The following is a 21,059-nucleotide window of genomic DNA, read 5'->3' on the forward strand; positions in this document are numbered from 1 at the left end:
GTGGCTAGTTCTCGATAGCTGGGATTACCCCATTTGGGTTTTTATGTTTTTCGGCATCTTCCAACTTTTCTTCAGTGATCAAGCATTAATTGTATACAAGCCTACCTCGTTCCATTGCGCTTCGCTTTATTGTGCCTCGCAGATATTGCGGGTTTTGTTGGGTTTTTTTTTTACAAAGTGAAGTCTGTGGCAACCCCGCGTTGAACAAGTCTGTCGACACCCTTTTTCCAACGGCATTTGCTCACTTCGTGTCTCTAGGTCACATTTTGGTAGTTCTTGCAATATTTCAAACCCTTTCATTATTGTTACACTTGTTATGGTGGTCTGTGATCAGTGCTCTTTGATGTTACTATTGTAATTGTTTGGGGGGGCGCCACATTCATATAAAGATGGTGACTTTAATCAATACCTATGTGTATTCTATTCCCCCGTCTGTCTCTCTCCCTCTCCTCGGGCCTCCCTATTCCCCAAGACACATTTCGCATTTAGATAGATGCTATGCTAGTGCACCATGCTCCATACAGTATATATGTTTCCCAAAATTTGTGTGTATTTTTTACAAGTCAAATTCTATTTTAATTGCCCCACACAATACTACTACCTAAAGGCACACTCTAAGGCACCTTAGTAGTGCGAATGCCTTGTAATCTATCCGTTGTTTATCTGATTCAAATTTAAGATACTCATAGTCATTTTCTAAAATGGACACTTATATTTTATATGTTCTTTCTGGTTCTGTTGTGCTTTAAATCCAATGTCTGCGCCAGGTTTTTGGTGTCTGTGGTTTTTTTTTGTTTTTGTTTTTGTTTTTTGTTTTTTTTTTTTCAACGTTTATTTATTTTTGGGACAGAGAGAGACAGAGCATGAACGGGGGAGGGGCAGAGAGAGAGGGAGACACAGAATCGGAAACAGGCTCCAGGCTCCGAGCCGTCAGCCCAGAGCCCGACGCGGGGCTCGAACTCGCGGACCGCGAGATCGTGACCTGGCTGAAGTCGGACGCTTAACCGACTGCGCCACCCAGGCGCCCCGGGGTCTGTGTTTTTGAAGGAATCAAGGAACCTGGAATCCTGTGGGCAGAACCTCACTCAAACCAGTAGGGGAAATCAGCTGTGCCCATTTTTTAGTCATGTGACTTGTATTGCTTCCTTTTTATTACCATGGCTTTAAAGTCCTGGGGACCAAGCCTTCTGCTGGAATTTCAGGAGGCTACTGGGGAGAGGGGGGGAGTCTAAAAAGTTCTCTTTAGCAAGGTAATAATAATAATAATAAAGGAAGTTTAAGAGACACTGCTTTAAGAATTCATGGAGAAATTTAGACCAATTCTGGCTGAAGAAACTGAGGAGGTCTTGATACAGGAGGTAAATTTTGAAGAAGAGTGACACCCAAAAAGGATTTGGGTTGTTGGAGATTAGGGGAGGAGGCATTCTAGGTAGAGGGAGTGGGTAAATGGGATTATGGATGTAGGAAAGGAGCCGTCCTCCAGCTAAGACAGCAAATAGTTGACTCCCAATGGAGCAGAGGAATCCTGGAAACTTCCAGAGAAAATGCAGACTATTTCATATGCATAGAAAACTATCTTCCTAACTAGATGGTGACTGGTGTTTTCTTTCTTTAATAGCTTTAACTCCCCAGTCCTACATATGGGCAGAATGTTGACCAAACTGGGTAAGGAACATTTGTCTTTGACCTCGCCTTCTAAATCAGCACTACGTCCCATCGCCCTCCTGGTGGTGCTTGCTTTCTTCCCCCTGTGTGCTCTCAAAGTCTGTGAAAGAACAGCCCATGGTGATCACTGTATCATTTCTATAGGATGTGGGTCATTGTTACGTATGCATGGGACTTTTACTAGATACGCTTCTCCATAGAAAAGGAAGATAGGAGATGTATCATTGCTACTCTTCTATGAGATTTGCTAGATACACTTCTCCACAGAAAAGGAAGATGCTACTTGGGAGAGGAGATGGGAGCAGGGCTGGGGCTGGAAACCTGGGCTGAGACAGGTTTGTGCACTCATTGGGATCCGGCTGATGTCAATAATCTCTCCTATGCAAATGAGCAAAAAAAAAAAAAAAAAGAAGTGTCTTGTCTAGACCAGAAACCAGACCTCAGTGGGAGGTCGCTAAAGGGTGTGGTGCGGCTGGAAACAGAAAAATTCGTTTCATCTGGCCTTGAACAGAACAGGATATTCATCAGACTAGCTCCGGGGAGGCAGGTAACAACACAGAGCCCAGAGGCCTCATAGATGAGAGGCCAAAAATTTACTAATAGTCCAAGACCCAGTGCTCAGAGCCCCCGTGTTAGGCAAATGTGAGCTGGGAATTAGATCGCTAGCATCAGGAGAAACCTGCCCTTGGTAAATCTACTTTTGGTTATGATTTCTATTTCCAGATGAAACCTCCAAAGTCCCAAGAGGTCAACACTTGTCCAAGGTCACACAGCAAGGTGACGCCAGGATAGAACAAGAGCCCAGGACTTCTGACTCTTAGTTCAGAGTCTTCCCGATGCTCCATGGTGTATCTTTTCAAAATGTATGTAAATCAAATACATACCATCTACTATGTTCCCGAGACAGTCTTAGACTCTTTTAAAAATACATGGGTCCATCTAACCTCACAGGTGAGAAAACTGAGGCTCAGAGAGATGGAAGTCACTTTTCCAATATCAGCCAGCGAGCAGGGAGCACAGGTAAAATGGGCCCCCAGGACTGCCTGACTCCCAGTGCTTCCCTCTACTGGGTACTGTGTGGGAAAGGCACAGGTTTAGAAAGCAGAAACCCTTAGCTTGCATTCTGGTCCCACAACTTGCTGACCAAGTGAACCTAGACAAGGTAAGTCAGTTAAAACCACCATTTAGTGAATATCTATTAAGCACCAGCAGTTTTTATTGTTTCATTTCATTTCATTTCATTTTTTAAATTTACATCCAAATTTGTTAGCATGTAGTGCAACAATGATTTCAGGAGTAGATTCCTTAGTGCCCCTTCCCCATTTAGCCCATCCCCCCCTCCCACACCCCCTCCAGTAACCCTCTGTTTGTTCTCCATATTTAAGAGTCTCTTATGCTTTTTCCCCCTCCCTGTTTTTGAATTATTTTTGCTTCCCTTCCCTTGTCTTCATCTGTTCTGTGTCTTAAAGTCCTCATATGAGTGAAGTCATATGATATTTTTCTTTCTCTGACTAATTTCGTTTAGCATAATACCCTCCAGTTTCATCCACGTAGTTGCAAATGGCAAGATTTCATTCTTTTTGGTTGCCAAGTAATACTCCATTGTATGTATACCACATCTTCTTTATCCATTCATCCATTGATGGACATTTTAAGCACCAGCAATTTTTAGCAATCATCTTATTTAAACACCCTTAAAGACAGATATTACTTAATCTTTAGAGGGAAAAACAGACTCCAGGTGGTCATATCACTAACAAGGAGCAGACCCAGAAACTGAATTCAAGATTACCAGCTCCAGAGACCATGCCCTCCCCACCTTTTTTCCCTTCCTCTCTTGGCTTCAATGTTTTTTTGTTTGTTTGTTTGTTTTTAATTTTTTTTAATGTCTATCTTTTTTTTTTTTTTTTGAGACAGAGAGAGACAGAGCACGAACGGGGGAGGGTCAGAGAGAGACAGAGACACAGAATCCAAAACAGGCTCCAGGCTCCAAGCTGTCAGCACAGAGCCTGATGCGGGGCTCGAACTCACAGACCATGGGATCATGACCCGAGCCGAAGTCAGACGCTCAACCGACTGACCCACTCAGGTGCCCAGCTTCAGTGGTTTTTATTTTAATTTTTTTTTAATTATCATTTGGTTAGGGGTGCTTGGCTGGCTCAGTTGGTAGCATGTGTGACTCTTGATCTCGGGGTTGTGACTTCAAGCCCACGCTGGATGTAGAGATTACTTAAAAATAAAATCTTTGGGGCGCCTGGGTGGCGCAGTCGGTTAAGCATCCGACTTCAGCCAGGTCACCATCTCACGGTCCGTGAGTTTGAGCCCCGCGTCGGGCTCTGGGCTGATGGCTCAGAGCCTGGAGCCTGTTTCCGATTCTGTGTCTCCCTCTCTCTCTGCCCCTCCCCCGTTCATGCTCTGTCTCTCTCTGTCCCAAAAATAAATAAACGTTGAAAAAAAAATTAAAAAAAAAAATAATAAAATCTTTATCATTTGGTGGGACATCACATATCTGATAAGGACTTATATACAAAATATAAAAAGAACCTTAAAACTCAACAATAAAAAATGAATTAAAAATGAGCAAGTGATCGGAACAGACACTTCATTAAAGAAAATATACAGGTGGAAAATAAGTATAAGAAAAGAGATCAACATCGTTTTCATTAGGGAAATGCAAATTAAAGCAAAAATGAGATGTCACTATACACCTAATTAAACTATCTAAAATCCATAGATCTGAAAATATCAATTTCTGTCAAAGATGCAGGGAAAGAGTACCCCTCATTCCTACCTGGTGAGAATTCAAAATGGTGGAATCACTTTGGAAAATATTTTGGCAGTTCCTTAAAATGTTAATCATAGGTTTACCTTATGACCAGCAATTCCACTCCTAGCTAGAAATCCAAGAGAAATGAAAATTATGTCCACACAAAACTTGTACACAAATGTTCACCTCAACATTGTTCATAGCAGCCAGAAAGTGGTAGCAATCCAAATGTTCATTAACTGATGAATGGATAAACAAAATACAGTGTTTCCATACAGTGGAATATTATTCAGCCATAAAAAGGAATGAAGTGCTCATTCATGCTACAGGATGGATGAACTCTGGAAACATGCTAAGCAAAAAGAGCCATTTGCTAAAGGCCACAGCTTGTATGATTTCATTTATATGCAATGTCCAGAAAAGGCAAATCCCTAGGCACAGAAAACAGATTAGTGGTTGTCCAGGGCTGAAGGGACAGGAAAGAGTGAGTGACCTATTTTGGTCACTCCTAACCTCCAGAACTGTAAGGTAACAAACTTGTGTTGTTTAAAGGTACTAAATTTGTGGTAGTTTGTTACAGCAGCAATAGGAAACTGACACACTCATATACTCAAAGTACAACATCTTTGTACTGCAAGCTCATGTATTGTTATGCAATGTGGACTGTGGAAATAGCATGTTCGTGTAAATCAACATGAACATACCTAGCTGGAAATTAAGTATTGCAACTCCTAAATTAAGTATTACAACTCCTAAACATCTTTCAATTAATACATATATGTTGAGCGTTTGAACGCTTCCCAAATAGTGATATTAATCAGCACTCTTTACTCTTGCCCGGAGCTCAGGGCAGGAAGTTGGAAGGACGGTAAGGATCTTGGGGATGCTGATCTGTGGCTCCTATCAATCAGGACAGGTTGTGATGCCACCCCCAAGTGGCTGACAGCACGTTGGAAATCACAAGCTGTGATGGCACTTGGCCTGGATACATTCGGGTAGCTGACTTCTGGAAGTCTCAGTTCTAGTTCTTCCTGATGCTGAGGATGAGGTCCAGGGGGGGCCACGGATGTGGGCTCCAGGGTAGAGGGCAACAGCCGCTCACTACCCGGTGGATCAGGGTCGGTGAAGACCCCAGCTTCATCCTAGGGGTCTGCCCCAGAATGCAGATGGCCGGCAACATCACTTAAACATCCTGCGTGGATTCTCCCCGGAGAAGAGCAAGGGAGAGCCATGTCCCTGCCACCCCACACAAATCTGCCTGATGACTGGGCCCAGTGGGGAGGGGATTTGCCCAGCAGGCTGGGTGGAAGTTGCCCTGCCAGATAACCCCAGCTCCAATTAAAGCCATTAATGAGAAATGAAGCCAAGGACCATTATCCCTTGTTAGGCCCCTTTCACCAAAAATCTCGGCTTTAAGACACAGTGGGTCAGCCTAGGAGCAAACACTCCATGAGGCACTTACTTTTCATCATTCACCAATCAAATTCTGGTTGGCTCTAGAGTGACCAACCATCCAGTTTTGCCTGGGATCGATGCGTTTCCCAGGACAGGGTGCTCACAGAATCACAACTGGGGAAATGCAAGGCAAATTGGGAAGAGATGATTACCCTACCTTCCACCTTGATGTTGCGGTTTTGTGCAGCGCTGGACTATTTTCCTGAGCTATGAGAACTCTTTACGAATCATCAATTTATACCTAATTCTCTTAGATGCAAGGCTCTTCCCCCGAATTTCCTTGTAATGACAAGGGCTACCATCTACTGGAAAGCACTCTCCATTATTATTTCTGTTAATTCTCTTACTAATCCTAAGAGACAAGCAATTTTACTTTTATTTTATAGATGATGAAACTCAGGCAATGAGAGCTTAAATAATTGTTTAAGGTCACACTGAAAGTTCGTGGCAGAGCCAAAATAGTCTCAGGTCTCTCTGACTGCAGAAAAGGCACTTATAACCATTGTGCCATTTGCCTCTACAGGGACGGACCCACGGGACAGTCAGTACCTTCTTTGGGGGAGGGAGCTTTTGTCTTGTAGCAATCACAGAAGTATGTGTATGCTTTTTTTTTGTAGGCTCCACGCCCAGTGTGGAGCCCAATGTGGGGCCAAACTCACCATCCTGCTATCAAGATCTGAGCCAAGATCAAGGCCTGAGCTGAGATCAGAGTCAGATGCTTAACTGATGGAGCCACCCAGGCACCCCTGGGGCAGATGTTTTTCCATGCCATTTGTGACCCGAGGCTACTGTGGCTTAGTTTTTTGGAAAAGGGTCTTCCCCAGCCAGAAGCCAAGTTTCTGAGAACTGGAAAAATCAGAGCTTGCTCACAGGGTCAAAGTGGCCCATTTCAGTCCCCGAGGGGCCTCGATGCTGTGCCGCGCAGCAATCTCAGGACCCCACTTTCCTGATCCCTCACCGGGCAGTTTGAGATTTGAGGCTATCCGCATCAGGCAATTGCAGATTCACAGCTGCAGGAGTCCTCTTCCTCAAGATCCCCTGCCGGCAGCCCCCGTGGCAACTCCAGGCACCTCTGCTTGCAGTAAACATGACCTTAGCCTTCTGCCACCAACATGACATTGGCATGTCGCTGCTGATCTGTAAACACAATTGTGTTTTCAATCTTCTGACTGAATTTTGTTCCTGGGATCCTAACAGGCAGCAGGTCTCTGTTTATCTGTAAACAGCGGCCCCATTCCCCGGCAGAGAGGTTACGATGCTGTTTGTTTTTATTACTTTACAGTAAGAAGAAAAGGTGGTTTGTGACAGGCATCCACATTACCCCTCCCTCTCCTGAGTGTCTGAGAGGATAATCTCTCTCTCTCTCTCTCTCTCTCTCTCTCTTTCTCCCCCTGCACACATAAGTCCATACCCTAGACCAAGAGAAGGAGTAGTGGTATATGTCTCACTCTGCCTTTTAGCATCTCCTGAAAGGACACTGGAGAATCTGGTGGCATAATTCAGATTAGTGTCCAGTGCTGTGTGGAACAGCTAACACAGATTCCCATGTGGAGGAAGGAACGTGAACAGCTCCCCCAGGAAACTCAGTATCAGAGCCCACAGTCCCCAGGTCCTGTTTCTGAAGGTCACTCATTGCGGGCAGCCCTAGATGCAGTATGTGCCTTGAGAAATTTTTGTATTTCCTTTTTCCCCCTTAATTTTTATTTATTTCTGAGGCACAGAGAGAGACAGAGCGTGAGCAGGGGAGGGGCAGACAGAGAAGGAGACACAGAATCTGAAGCAGGTTCCAGGCTCCCAGCTGTCATCACAGAGCCCGATGAGGGGCTCAAACCCACAAACCGTGAGATCATGACCCCAGCCGAAGTCGGACGCTCAACGAACTGAGACACCCAGGCGCCCCTAAACTTGTATATTTCTACCTGTTACTCTTGAAGTATCCTTCTGCAAAACTCAAGTTCTCTAGGGGCGCCTGGGTGGCGCAGTCGGTTAAGCGTCGGACTTCAGCCAGGTCACGATCTCGCGGTCCGGGAGTTCGAGCCCCGCGTCAGGCTCTGGGCTGATGGCTCAGAGCCTGGAGCCTGTTTCCGATTCTGTGTCTCCCTCTCTCTCTGCCCCTCCCCCATTCATGCTCTGTCTCTCTCTGTCCCCAAAATAAATAAACGTTGAAAAAAAAAAAATTAAAAAAAAAAAAAAAAAACTCAAGTTCTCTATTAAAATGGGTAGATTTCGGGGCGCCTGGGTGGCGCAGTCGGTTAAGCGTCCGACTTCAGCCAGGTCACGATCTCGCGGTCCGTGAGTTTGAGCCCCGAGTGGGGCTCTGGGCTGATGGCTCAGAGCCTGGAGCCTGTTTCCGATTCTGTGTCTCCCTCTCTCTCTGCCCCTCCCCCGTTCATGCTCTGTCTCTCTCTGTCCCAAAAATAAATAAACGTTGAAAAAAAAAAATTTTTTTTAAATAAGTAGATTTCTTTTTCCCCAAAGTTTGTGTTCCAGCTAAAAGAATGTGATCTTTTAACAGAATGCATAAACTGGATACTTGAAATTTTCTAAGAAAATTTCCAAAGTATTGATTCACCTATAAAATCTATAGTTAGTAGGTATAGATTTCAGTTTTCATTAACTCTAGCAATGGAAGACAAAAGCCAGATTGGTATCTCTTCTACAAAGCTAAGTTATCAAGGACATTGTGATTTAGGAAGATTTATAAGGTTTCATGGGTGTCATAAGGTAGAGAAGATGATGGAAAAGGAAATTAAAGTATTAATTATGATTAGGTGAGAAAAGCAAAAAAAAAAAAAAAAAAAGAATAGATACAATTCAAATACTGGAAGATGAGAAGGACATATGACTAATTGAATTACAACCAAATATTCAAAATCAAGCCTGTTAATAGGAATAATTATTCCAGTTAGTGAAAATGGGAACTTGGATGCGTATTTTTTTTCTTCCAGTGTGCCAAAGGAAACATCTTTTGAAGTAGGGTTATTAAAATAACCTGATGGTGTTATCAAAATAGTTCTTTAAATAAAAAGTTCTATTTTGTTGACGCAGAGAAATGGAGTGAACAACTTACTGTAAGAGTAAATTCAGTTGGAATCTACAAATCTAAGCTTAGAGAGTAATAAAATATCTAGTTCAACATGATGGATAGAGCACATGTGCTTATGTGAAATTGCATAATTTTCAACTAATAAATTCAGAACAGGTCTGGGAAGTAAGACATGGTGCCATCAACAGCACAAAACTTTGAAGAGATGGGTGGAAATTGGAAAACATATGTGATTAGGTTCATGGAGAAAGCATATCTGAGACAGACACAGTGAAGAATCCTCCTTTAAAAGGTCCCTAAGGAAACTCCAACTCTTCATCTCAAAGCACAGAGACCAGGTGGGCTGTCCAGGGGTGATCACTGGGGTAACTAGTTAAAGATCGCCTGTGCAGCTCCCCTCTCCTGCTCAGAGCGGCCAATGGGGGCATCATCCTCAGGTAAACCCCTGAGAGCAGCTCTCAAATGAACTGGAAGATCAGCTAAGGGAAGCTCTGGGACGTGGTGTTAGAGACAGAAGGAACAGAGTGAAGCCTGGTAACTCTGCACATCCGTCATGGATGTGAAGAAGCTGAGAGCCATTCAGCTCTTCCCCACCCCCACCCCCAACCCCACCCCCACCCCGCAAATTAAATATACCTTAGTATTTCTTCTGTTAAGTAAAGCCTTCCTCTTGGACAGTCGTGCCAGCCTGCTGGTCCCCATTACGTGCTCTATAGGCACTGTCTACTCAGCCTCCTGTTCAAGGGTGAGGTCTGTTGGGGAAACAGACTTGAATCATGGCAGAGGAATTTGTCATAGCTACAAACACTTAGCAAAAGTCTTTCATTTAGAAATATGAACAGACAACCAAGGGTCACCAGAGACTTGTTAACAGCAAATGATATGAAACAGAAAGGTCAAGATGAACAAACAGGACAAGCAATCTTGAAAGGAATGGATGTAAGGAATGGAAAACAAAAGAAATGAGGAACGTTCTTGGAGATTATATGCACAATGGCAAATTTCGAAAATAGCAAAAGTTCAGAATAACTTCCAGATCAATGATATGATGCCTATGATTCAAATCTTAAACTTAAAAACAAAAGCTGGAGGTGCTTGGGTGGCTCAGTCACTGAGCATCCAACTCTTGATTTCAGCTCAAGTCATGATCTCAGGGTCATGAGATCAAGGCCTGCATTGGCTCTGTGTAGAGCACAGAGCCTACCTAAGATTCTCTCTCTCCTTCTCTCTCCACACGCCCCCCCCCCCCGACTTGCTCTCTCTCACACATTTTTTTAAAATAAGTAAATAATTTTAGGGGCGCCTGGGTGGCGCAGTCGGTTAAGCGTCCGACTTCAGCCAGGTCACGATCTCGCGGTCCCGGAGTTCGAGCCCCGCGTCAGGCTCTGGGCTGATGGCTCAGAGCCTGGAGCCTGTTTCCTATTCTGTGTCTCCCTCTCTCTCTGCCCCTCCCCCGTTCATGCTCTGTCTCTCTCTGTCCCAAAAATAAATAAACGTTGAAAAAAAAATTAAAAAAAATAAAAAAATAAAATAAGTAAGTAATTTTAAAAAATAAAAAGTAAAAACAAAATCTGACAGTAAAAGGAATTAAAAAGATATACCAAATACTAACCTAAAGAAAGCAAGTGTGGCTACATTAACATCATAATATTATTTAAGACAAAAAGCATCATTAAGAGTAGAGATCATCCCTACATAATGATAAAAGGTTCAGTTTGCCAAGAATATAAAACAATATACTTATAAACCCTTAATGCTCCAAAATATGTATAGTAAAAATTGATAGAACTATAAGAAGAAATGAATAAATCCACTATTATATTATAAGTTTTAAACACACATCTCTCAGTAAATGGTAGGTCAGACAGACAAAAAAAAAAGTCAGCAAAAACATAGAAGCTTTGGAAAACACAATTAACAAGCTTAGATGAAACAACATATAAGAATATCTGTACCCAACTATTAGAGAATATACATTCTTTTCAAGCACAAATGGAACATTTATAAAAATGTGCCATGTAGTCAGGAAGCAAGTCTCAGCGAACTTAAAAGAATAGGTATCATATAAATCTCTGCTTTTCAAGCTAATAGGTACACAAATCACCCAAACATCTTGTTAAAATGGAGATTATAATTTAGGCGATGATGCCTGGGATTCTGCTTTTTGATTAAGTACCCAAGTGATTTCTGGTGCTACTGGTCTGCAGACTATACTCTGTGTATCAAGAATCTTAGACAATGTTTCTCAACTACAACTTCTGTCTTAGTTTGATGTCCCCTAGAAGTGGACCCTAAGATAAAGATTCAAGAGCCAATGGTTTGCCTTACCGGTGAAGGCAACACCACCTGGGGAGTGAGGCTATGAAACAGGGTCAGGAAGACAGCTTTATTAAAGGGTATTATCAGGCTAACAACCCTTGAGGGCAACTGGAACTTATGACCCTTTAAGAACATTAAAAGCTAGTGTCAAACATATGCCTCACAGTCATGCCCTCAAAAGGCAAGGGAATTAGAGTGTCATATATCTACTTCTATCATTCATTTGTTATGGGTTATTCTCTTATAGGGAAGTATTAAGAATTTTAAGGCAGGTATTATTACTTTCCTTAATAAAGTAAAGCAGAATATACTCATAGCAAATTTTTAAATGTTTTTTCTAAAAATTTTTTTTTTCAACGTTTATTTATTTTTGGGACAGAGAGAGACAGAGCATGAACCGGGGAGGGGCAGAGAGAGAGGGAGACACAGAATCGGAAACAGGCTCCAGGCTCTGAGCCATCAGCCCAGAGCCCGACGCGGGGCTCGAACTCACGGACCGCGAGATCGTGACCTGGCTGAAGTCGGACGCTTAACCGACTGCGCCACCCAGGTGCCCCTAAATGTTTTTTCATTCATTTTTTGAGAGGGGAGCAGAGAGAAGGAGAGAGAGAATCCCAAGCAGGCTCCATGCTGTCAGCACAGAGCCCAGTGTGGGACTCGATCCCACAAACTGTGAGATTATGACCTGAGCTGAAATCAAGAGCTGGATGCTTAACTGACTGAGCCACCCAGGTAACCCTGTTCATAGAAAATTTTGAAAGAAGCAAGTTAAAAAAGACAAATTATATACAGTGTAATAATGATAATAGTTGACTCATCATCAGAAATTATGAAGACCAGAAGAGAGTGAAAAACGCCTTAAAGTACTTGAAAGAAAAACTACCAAACCAAAATTTTATATCCAGCAAAAATATCCTTCAAGGCTATTGGTAAAATACAGACTTCTTCACCAGTAGAGGCTCACTGCAAAAATTAGTAAAGGATTTTTTCATGATGAATGAATGAAAATCTTACCAGATTTAAACAAATAGCTTTAGAAATGAATAGAGAGCATTGGAAGTGGTTCATATCTGGGTAAATTAAAAGACTGATTTTTTTATTTGCTTTCTCTTAATTTCATTATACACATGGCCATTGAAAGCAAAAATTATAACTTCTTTGTGGGATTTACAACCTGTGTAGATATAGGACATATAACAGCTATAACATAAAAGAAGGAGGTAAGGGACATATATGGTTATCAGGTTTCTCTATTTTTCAGGAAGAAAAAAAATCAGTAACTATAAGTGGATGGTGAAAAAACAAAAATGTATATTATAATCCCAGAATAACCACTTAAAATCAGTGCATAGAAGTATAACTCAAAAAAAAAAAGTTAACTGGAATTCTAAAATATATTCAAGTAATTTTAAAAAAAAGGGCAAGAAATAAGGAAAAGAAAAAAAAACAGAGAGAAATAGAAAACAAATAATAAAATTATAAGCCCAAGCTCAAATATATCAACAATTACATTAAAAATTAATGAACCTGGGGCGCCTGGGTGGCTCAGTCAGTTGGGCATCTGACTTCGGCTCGGGTCATGATCTCGCAGTCCATAAGTTCGAGCCCCACGTCGGGCTCTGTGCTGACAGCTCAGAGCTTGGAGTCTGCTTCAAATTCTGTGTCTCCCTCTCTCTGCCCCTCTCCCACTCATGCTTTGTCTCTCTCTCTGTATCAAAAATAAATAAAAACACTTAAAAATTAAAAAAAAATTAATGAACCTGAAACTTCAATTAAAGGGCAGAAATTGTCAAAATGAGTAAAAAAAAAAAAAAAAAAGAAAAAGAAAAAAAAAAGCAAGACCCAACTGCTATGGACTGAATTGTGCCTCCTTCAAGTCCATATGTTGAAGCCCTAACCCCACACAGAGTGTGACTATCTTTGGAATAAAAAATTAATCAAGGTTAAATAAGGCCATAAGGGTGGATTCCTGATCTGATTAAAGTAGTGTTCATATAAGAGAAGACATGAAAGTTTGCTCTCTCTCTTTCCACTATGTCAGAACACAGGAAGAAGGTGGCCACCTGCAATCCAGGAAGAGAGTCCTCACCAGCTACTGACTGGCCAGCACCTTGATCTTGGCATTCTCAGCCTCCAGAACTATAAAAAAGTAAATGTCTGTGGTTTAAGCCACACAGTCTATGGATTTGGTTATGACAGCCCCAACTGACTGAGACAACTACAGGCTTTTTTTAGAAGCTGAAAATAAATGAATGAGTATATACCATTCAAACAGTAAGTAGCATAAAGCCGAAGTGGCTATCGTCATATCAGATAAGATATATTTCAAGACAGAAAGTACTAGGAGAAATGAAGAGGAACATTTCATATAACAAAAAGATCAACTCAGTAGGAAGACTCAATAGTCACAAATGTGTGTATACGTAATTACAGAGCTTCAAAATACATGAAGTAAAATTTGCCACAATTAAAGGGAGAAAAAGACAATTCCATTATCATATTTAGAGACGTTAAGACCTCTCTCTCAGCAGTGAATAGATCAGACAAATAAGATCAGCAAACTCACAAATGAGCAACACTACCAACCACCTTGACCTAACTGATTTTTATAGAACATTACATCCACCAAGTGCAAACGTACATTCTTTTCAAGTGCACCAGAATAGACCACATGTTGGGCCATACAACACATTTCAATGATTGTGCCACATGATCACAGTTAATTTAATCGTGCACACTCACGCATGCACACACAGCATCCAGGCAGTAACACCTCATAGTTTGCTTCATGATCTGGCCTACCAATTATGGTTTAATAATCAGCACATTGATCCATTCTACTTGTTGTTGGTCTATACCTGCCAAGATTATGTAACCTAGCAACATTCTATTTTCCTTGTTTTACAGGGGAGGTTTTTAGGTTCCAAGAAGAAGTAAGCTTTGTCCAAACTTACCATTCGCTAACAGGTGCCCTGCCCCAGCTCCTATAGACTGCATTCTGGATTTTCTATTTCTTCACCTGGCCAAGGCTTGTCCTCCTCAGCTAGAGTCCAAAGGCTTACTTATTTTCTTCATTTAAAATCTATCTTGGGGTGCCTGGGTGGCACAGGTAAGCGTCTGACTCTTGGTTTCAGCTCAGGTCGTCATCTCACGGTTTCATGAGTTTGAGTCCTGCATTGGGCTCTGTGCTGACAGTGAAAAGTCTGCTTGGGATTCTCTCTTCCTCTCTCTGCCCCTCCCCCACTCGCTGTCTCTCTCAAAAGTAAATAAATAAACCTTAAAAAAAAATTTTTTTAATCTATCTTTGCTACCTAATTTCTATCAAACACCTCTGTGCTAGAAAACAAAATTGAAGTTAATCGTTTAGTGAGTAACATGTGGATTTCCACTCATGGCTATATTACAAACCCCCAGAGTAAGGCGGGAGACAGAGTGCCAACCTTATTACAGGTGTAGGTGTTTGGGGACTGTAGGGGTGGATAGAAGAGATCCAGGCACTTGGGGACAAGCTCACAGGATCCAAAGATCACAAGTTTAGGGCCCTGGGAGCAATTGATGTTGTAAAGTCCCAGGCACAGAAGGTCCCCCTCCTTCTCGCCTCCCTCAGGAAGCTCATCCCATAGCCAGACAGCTCTGTTACCCAACACCTAGCCGAGGAGCAGCCGGCCGCCCAGTTTATGCTGTCGGTGATCTCATTAGGAATGAGATGAGTCAACATTCACACAAAGACCTTCTGGCCTGCAATCTGAGAACAGGTTTAGGAAGAACAAAGCAAAAGGGAGAAATGTAACCACGAACTATCTCTTTATTGCTTTTGAGTTGTTTAAGGGGGTTTTAAGGGATTAAGGCTAAAGAAATGTTGACTGTAGGGAGAGGAGCAGGATATCAGTTGAACAGAATAGAGGCCTTTGTGCTAAGAGGGGATGCACCTTAGAAGAAAATCTCCTCAGCCTGGTTGCTTGCAAGGGGATAGGGCTGGAAGTCAAAGGTGAATAAGAATGCCAGGTTTCTAGCCTGGGGGAGAAGTCAAGGTATAGAGGCATCTTTGGGGTCCCTGGTGGTTATGAGTAGACAACCAAAGACTACCAGTCCCCTGGCCCCACCTTTCAATCCCTAACCAAATTCTCAACCAAAACCCTGGGAGAAACCTCATCATAAGCACAGAGAGGGGCTAAGCCCCAAAAGCAATGTGCCAGAAGGCCTAGAAAACCCAAGGGCCGAAAAAACATCAAGGAGACACATAAAGTGGACTTGGAGGATAATAGATTCTACCTCATTCCTTTCTTCTTTTTCCTATTTCTCCCTCCCTATGGGGCTTTTCTGTTTCTATAATTGTATCAGCCAATGCCTGTCTTTATTCTCTCCCTGTGTTTCATTCATGTCCGTCCCTCCGTTATTCTCTGGAGATGTTCCTCCCCACACAGATACTATGCATACGACCCCCATCTCCCTGCGATAATGGCACGACCAAGAGGGGAATTCCACTGAGGAGAAAGTTCCTCACCACCCCCTTCTCTGTCCCGACCTGCTACACACCCACCGTCAAAGGCATGAAGAACAGATAAGGGCTCTGGGCAAAAGGAATGATTTATTCTCTTCTTTCAAGTGAGCAGCCTCAGAAAGCCCAATAATACTTTCTATTTTTATCCCTCACCAGATGTTACCTTCCCATTCTTCCAGCAACTCTGCCAGATAGAGTTACTTTCATTGGGAAAACCCTTCCTGGCTGCCCAGGCGGGAGAGGGGGTGTGGTGAGGGTAAGGGGTGGGAATAGGTGTTGCCCTTGTCCCTTACTGACCTTCCCCAGACCTGTTCTGCCTTCAAAGTATCCATATTTGCTTCCTCCCTTTTTCCTTTCAGGACTTCCCTTATCGTTGGAAGTTTGATCTCTCTGGTTAGGCAATCGCTGTGCCGTGATCAATTCTGCTTTCCTTCTGCCCCATTCATTCAGAGACCTGAGTTGAAGCCCTGGCTTTGACGCTAGGAAGGTGTGTGAGCTGGGGACAATGATTGCTGACCTCTCTTGGGCTCCTTCTCTCAACCTCCAAATGAAAAGGTGTGATAGGAAGTGTAAGTCTATGATTCTTTTTTTTTTTTTTTAAAGGTTTTATTTATTTTTGAGAGAGTGCAAGAGGAGGAGGGCCAGGGAGAAAGGGACACAGAGAATCTAAAGCAGGCCGTGCCCTGACAGCTGTGACTCAAATGTGGGGTTTGAGCTCACGGAACCTAGAGACCGTGACCTGAGCCAAGCTAAGACACTCAGCTGACTGAGCCACCCAGATGCCCCAAGTCTGTGATCCTAGTTGGAGTTCCATGTGGCCTCTTTGAGGGCAGGAACATTTAAACCACTCCTGCGAAGGCTTGTAAAACATCCGATCCTATCCAGGATGTGCGTTAAAATCACTCAGGAAGCTTTTAAAACTTAATTTCACATAAATATCTCTCCAACATAGGAAATTCTGATTCTGTAGCTTTAAAGCAGAACTTGGAGGGTATTCTCTTTCTTTTTCTTTTCTTTTCTTTTCTTTTCTTTTCTTTTCTTTTTTTTTTTTTTTAAACTTCTCTGATGATTCCTCATTGACTGACAGACCAACCGACCGAGATCTCCTTGCTTGGATCTCCAATACAAAGTGAAACGGATGTATCTACTTATTATCTCATTATTAAGTTTACCTGAACAACCACAATTACCAAAGAGGATAATTCCTGACAGAAAAAAGAAACCCACAGCCTGTCTTCTGCACCCCGATCTTTTGCTGGAAACTTGGGTAAGGTTTCAAATTGCAACAGCCAAAATCAAAACAACCTATAGTCGAACTCAAAGAGGTTAGTTTATCCACTCTGACAGAAACTTTAATGTCAGAAGTCCGAGGAGCTGGAGCATGACAAAGGACAAAGACAGCAGCATCTCTATTTGCTTTGTGTTGTAATTCCCTGAGAATCGATAGAAAGAGACTTGTCAGGTATTGAGAGTCTATAATAAGGTGCTATGGGGTGAAGGAGATGGGCTGGAGGGGGGTTGATCTCCAGGAACTATAGTCACCTTAAAGATGACTGCAGGTCAGGGGCAGAAATGGGTTAGTGGGTTCTAAGTTCACTGTGGCTGAGACCAACAGGTACCAGCCCATAAGATGTCGAACCTCAGAGTTTCATCTCTGCATCTCCCCCTATTTAGGCTCTACTCCTTAGGATGGAACTCTAGGACTTTCACAAATGTCTCAGCCTCAAGAGGAAAGGCAGGGAGGGAGTCAGAGAGACGGTCAGAGAATTTGATTTGGTAAGGCTTTGTAGACTAGGATAAAGACATATGATGTGTATGTCAGGGAAGCTTTAGAGGCATTTAGAGCTCATTCATGTTTCTAAAAGATCATTCTGGCTACCATATAGAGGATGGAGTGCAGGGGATTCACAAGAATGGGATAAGGAACGGCATACCTTCTAGAAGGTTACTGCAGATGCCCAGGTTAGAGAACATGGGGGCTTGGACCAGCGTGTTAGTGAAGGACATGGTGAGATGTGGGAATATTTTACAGATCAAAGTATACTTTGGAGACATCTTTATTAGGACTTGCTGATGGACTGGATGCAGAGAGCAAGAAGAAGAAAGACATTAAATCTCTGTGCTTCTTTACTTGAGGTACTGGCTGGATAGTTGTGTAATTTATTGCAAAGGAGAAAACTTAGAAGGAGCCCTGTGTAGGGGGCATGGAGATAATATGGAATCACAAGTTCTGTCTTGGCCATGGTAAGTTTGTGATACTAAATTGTCAAGTGGGGATATCAAGTAAAGAGTGAAATATATGTCTGGAATTCTCGTGAGAGGCCAGAGCAAGAGATATGAATTTGGGAGTCACTGGCATATAAGTGAGATTTAAAGCCATAGACAACATTACTTAAAATGAGAGCCTGGATACAGAAAAGATGCAAACTTGGGACTCAGTCTTGGTTTGCTCCAAAATTTCAAATAGGCCAAAGGTCTGCATCAAGTCGAGAAGGAGAGAGAAGAGGTAAATTAATATGTACACATACACAGAAGTGAAGAAGCAGATAAGCCTAGCTCTTAGAGTCTTAATTCTGTAAATGGTCACGAAGAGGTAGTTGACATCTATGAACTTCCTTCTCCATAATCCCTTCTATGTTTCCTTTTACCTGCCCAAGTGCCCAGGTGCCACAAACATTCATTCTTGGAAGGTCTGAATCTTCAATGTCTTTGTCTTTTTTTTTTTCTATTTTCTTTTGGTTATTGACATTTTCATTGACTTTTACCATTACAAGTGGAAGTATATAGAGAGAGCCCAGGGAATCTCTTAGGTTCCAAACATTTTCTTCATGCCCTGCTGTGTAGCAGCAACTCAATTCCTTCTTGGTACCAAGATCGCTCACCTTGTCTCCACAAAGAATAGTAACACTTCTCCTTGTCTGCTGACTCTTTGTCATGAGAGGACCAAAATGGCCAGGTGGTAGTTTTACCTATGAGTTCAATGGAATTTCCAATGTGTCCTTTGGTGAAAGCATTTTTTCCTTGGGAATTAAGACTTTAAAATCAATAGAACCTGGGGCAGCTGGGTGGCTCAGTCGGTTGAGTGTCTGACTTCAGCTCAGGTCATGATCTCATGGTTCGTTGAGTCTGACCCCCACATTGGGCTCTCTGGTGTCAGCGCTGAGCCTGCTTCAGATCCTCTATCCCCCTCTCCCTGCACCTCCCCTGGTTGCACGCTCTCTCTCAAAAATAAATAAACATTTAGAAATAATATAAAATAAAATCAACAGAGCTCAACATGGTGGAGATGGGAAGCAAAAATTCTGCAAGTGGGTTATTAGGTAGAGTACTGATGGGCCCCAGTTTATTTCTACCTCCTGATTTCCAGACCAATTTCTGCATTTGTCAGGAACCATCCAAGTGACAGAAACAGTACCATTAATTAAATAGAGGAAATATCATATTAAAAAATGTTACCTAGGTAAACATTTGTTAACGAGGTGACTGAAAGGGTATATCCTAACCCTTGAGGTATCATAAGGATAAGAATTACAGGAAGCTTCTATCATTCCCAGGGCTGAGCTTCTATCACTTCCACAGGAAAGAGGTTAAGAATATAAACGTCTAGGGGCGCCTAGGTGGCTTAGTCGGTTAAGCGTCCGACTTCAGCTCAGGTCAGGATCTGGCAATCTGTGAGTTCGAGCCCCAAGTCAGGTTCTGTGCTAACAGCTGAGAGCCCAGAGCCTGCTCCAGATTCTGTGTCTCCTTCTCTCTCGGCCCCTTCCCCGTTCGTGCTGTCTCTCTCTCTCTCTCTCTCTCTCTCAAAAATAAGTAAACATTAAAAAAAATAAAAAAAGAATATTGACGTCTAGAAATTTAGAAGAGGGGCACTAAGGAGCTGAAACTCAAAATCCTAAGAACGAGGCACTGCTTAACCAGTACCGGTGTCTCTGAGATCAGAGGAAGGTCTGAGCCCGGCAACTAGAGACTTAGGAGGGGGCACCAGCCAGCTCATGCTGGTATTTCTGAAGTGAGGCACTAGTAAGCTAGTTCTGCAAGTATTAAGCGCTTTGCATTCTTAACACACATGCAAAGCACTTCTCACAACGCATGGCCTGTAGCAAGTTCAAATTCTCATCACTGTAAGTAGTAAGTATAGTAGTTATAGGAAGGCAGCCGGTACATGATGGGTTCCCAATAAGTGATGATAGTTTTTAAGTGTTCATACCCATATCCCTGAACAAGCACAAAACTTCAGACAAAAAGCCCATCGAGATTTATTAAATGGAATATCTGGATGTGCCGACCTGCGGAACCCCAGGCTTAACCACTTTTATTCTTCTTTTAGCCCTGTTCTTTGAACATTGTTGTAGGCAGAATGGCGATGGAGAAAGATGCCCTTATTTTAACCTTTGGAACCGGTGAGTTTGTCACTTTACATGGCAAAAGGGACTTTACAGGTGTGCTTAAGTTAAGGATCTGGAGATGGAGAGATTATACTGGATTATCCAGGTAAGCTGCTATGGTCTGAATGTTTGTGTCCCTCCAAAATTCAGAAGTCGAAACCCACCCCCTCAAGGTGATGGTATGAGGAGTGGGGTCTTTGAGGTGACTAGGTCATGAGGGCAGAGCCCTTGTGAGTGGGATTAGTCCCCTTACAAAAGAGACTTCCTCTGCCACCGGAGGATACAAGAAGTCTTTGACCCGGAAGAGGGGCCTCACCTAGCGCCCTCGTCTCAGGCCTCCGGCCCCCTGAACTGGGAGAAATAAGCTTCTGCTCTTTATAAGCTACCCAGTCTGTAGTGTTCTGTTGCAACAGCCCTAAGACACAGGCCCAGTTTAATCACATGGGTCTTTATTTATTTATTTTTTTTAACGTTTATTTATTTTTGAGACAGAGAGAGACAGAGCATGAATGGGGGAGGGTCAGAGAGAGAGGGAAACACAGAATCTGAAACAGGCTCCAGGCTCTGAGCGTCAGCACAGAGCCCGATGCGGGGCTCGAACTCACAGACTGCGAGATCATGACCTGAGCCGGAGTCGGCCGCTCAACCGACTGAGCCACCCAGGCGCCCCTAATCACATGGGTCTTTAGAAGCAGAGGACCTTTCCCGGCTGTGGTCAGAGGGAGATGTTGTGACGGAAGAACCAAAGAGCGGGCCCCATGAGAAGGACTCAAGCTGCCATTGCCGGATTTGAAGGTGGGGGCGGGGCATGACTCAAGGAATGCGGACAGCCTCTAGAAGCTGGAAAACTTAAAGAAGTACATCATAAATCCTCCTGTGGAGCCTCTAACACCTCGATCTTACCCAACCTGACCCATCTCT

The sequence above is a fragment of the Prionailurus viverrinus genome, chromosome A3 (assembly GCF_022837055.1).
Source record: "Prionailurus viverrinus isolate Anna chromosome A3, UM_Priviv_1.0, whole genome shotgun sequence".
In the NCBI taxonomy this organism is placed as follows: domain Eukaryota; kingdom Metazoa; phylum Chordata; class Mammalia; order Carnivora; family Felidae; genus Prionailurus; species Prionailurus viverrinus.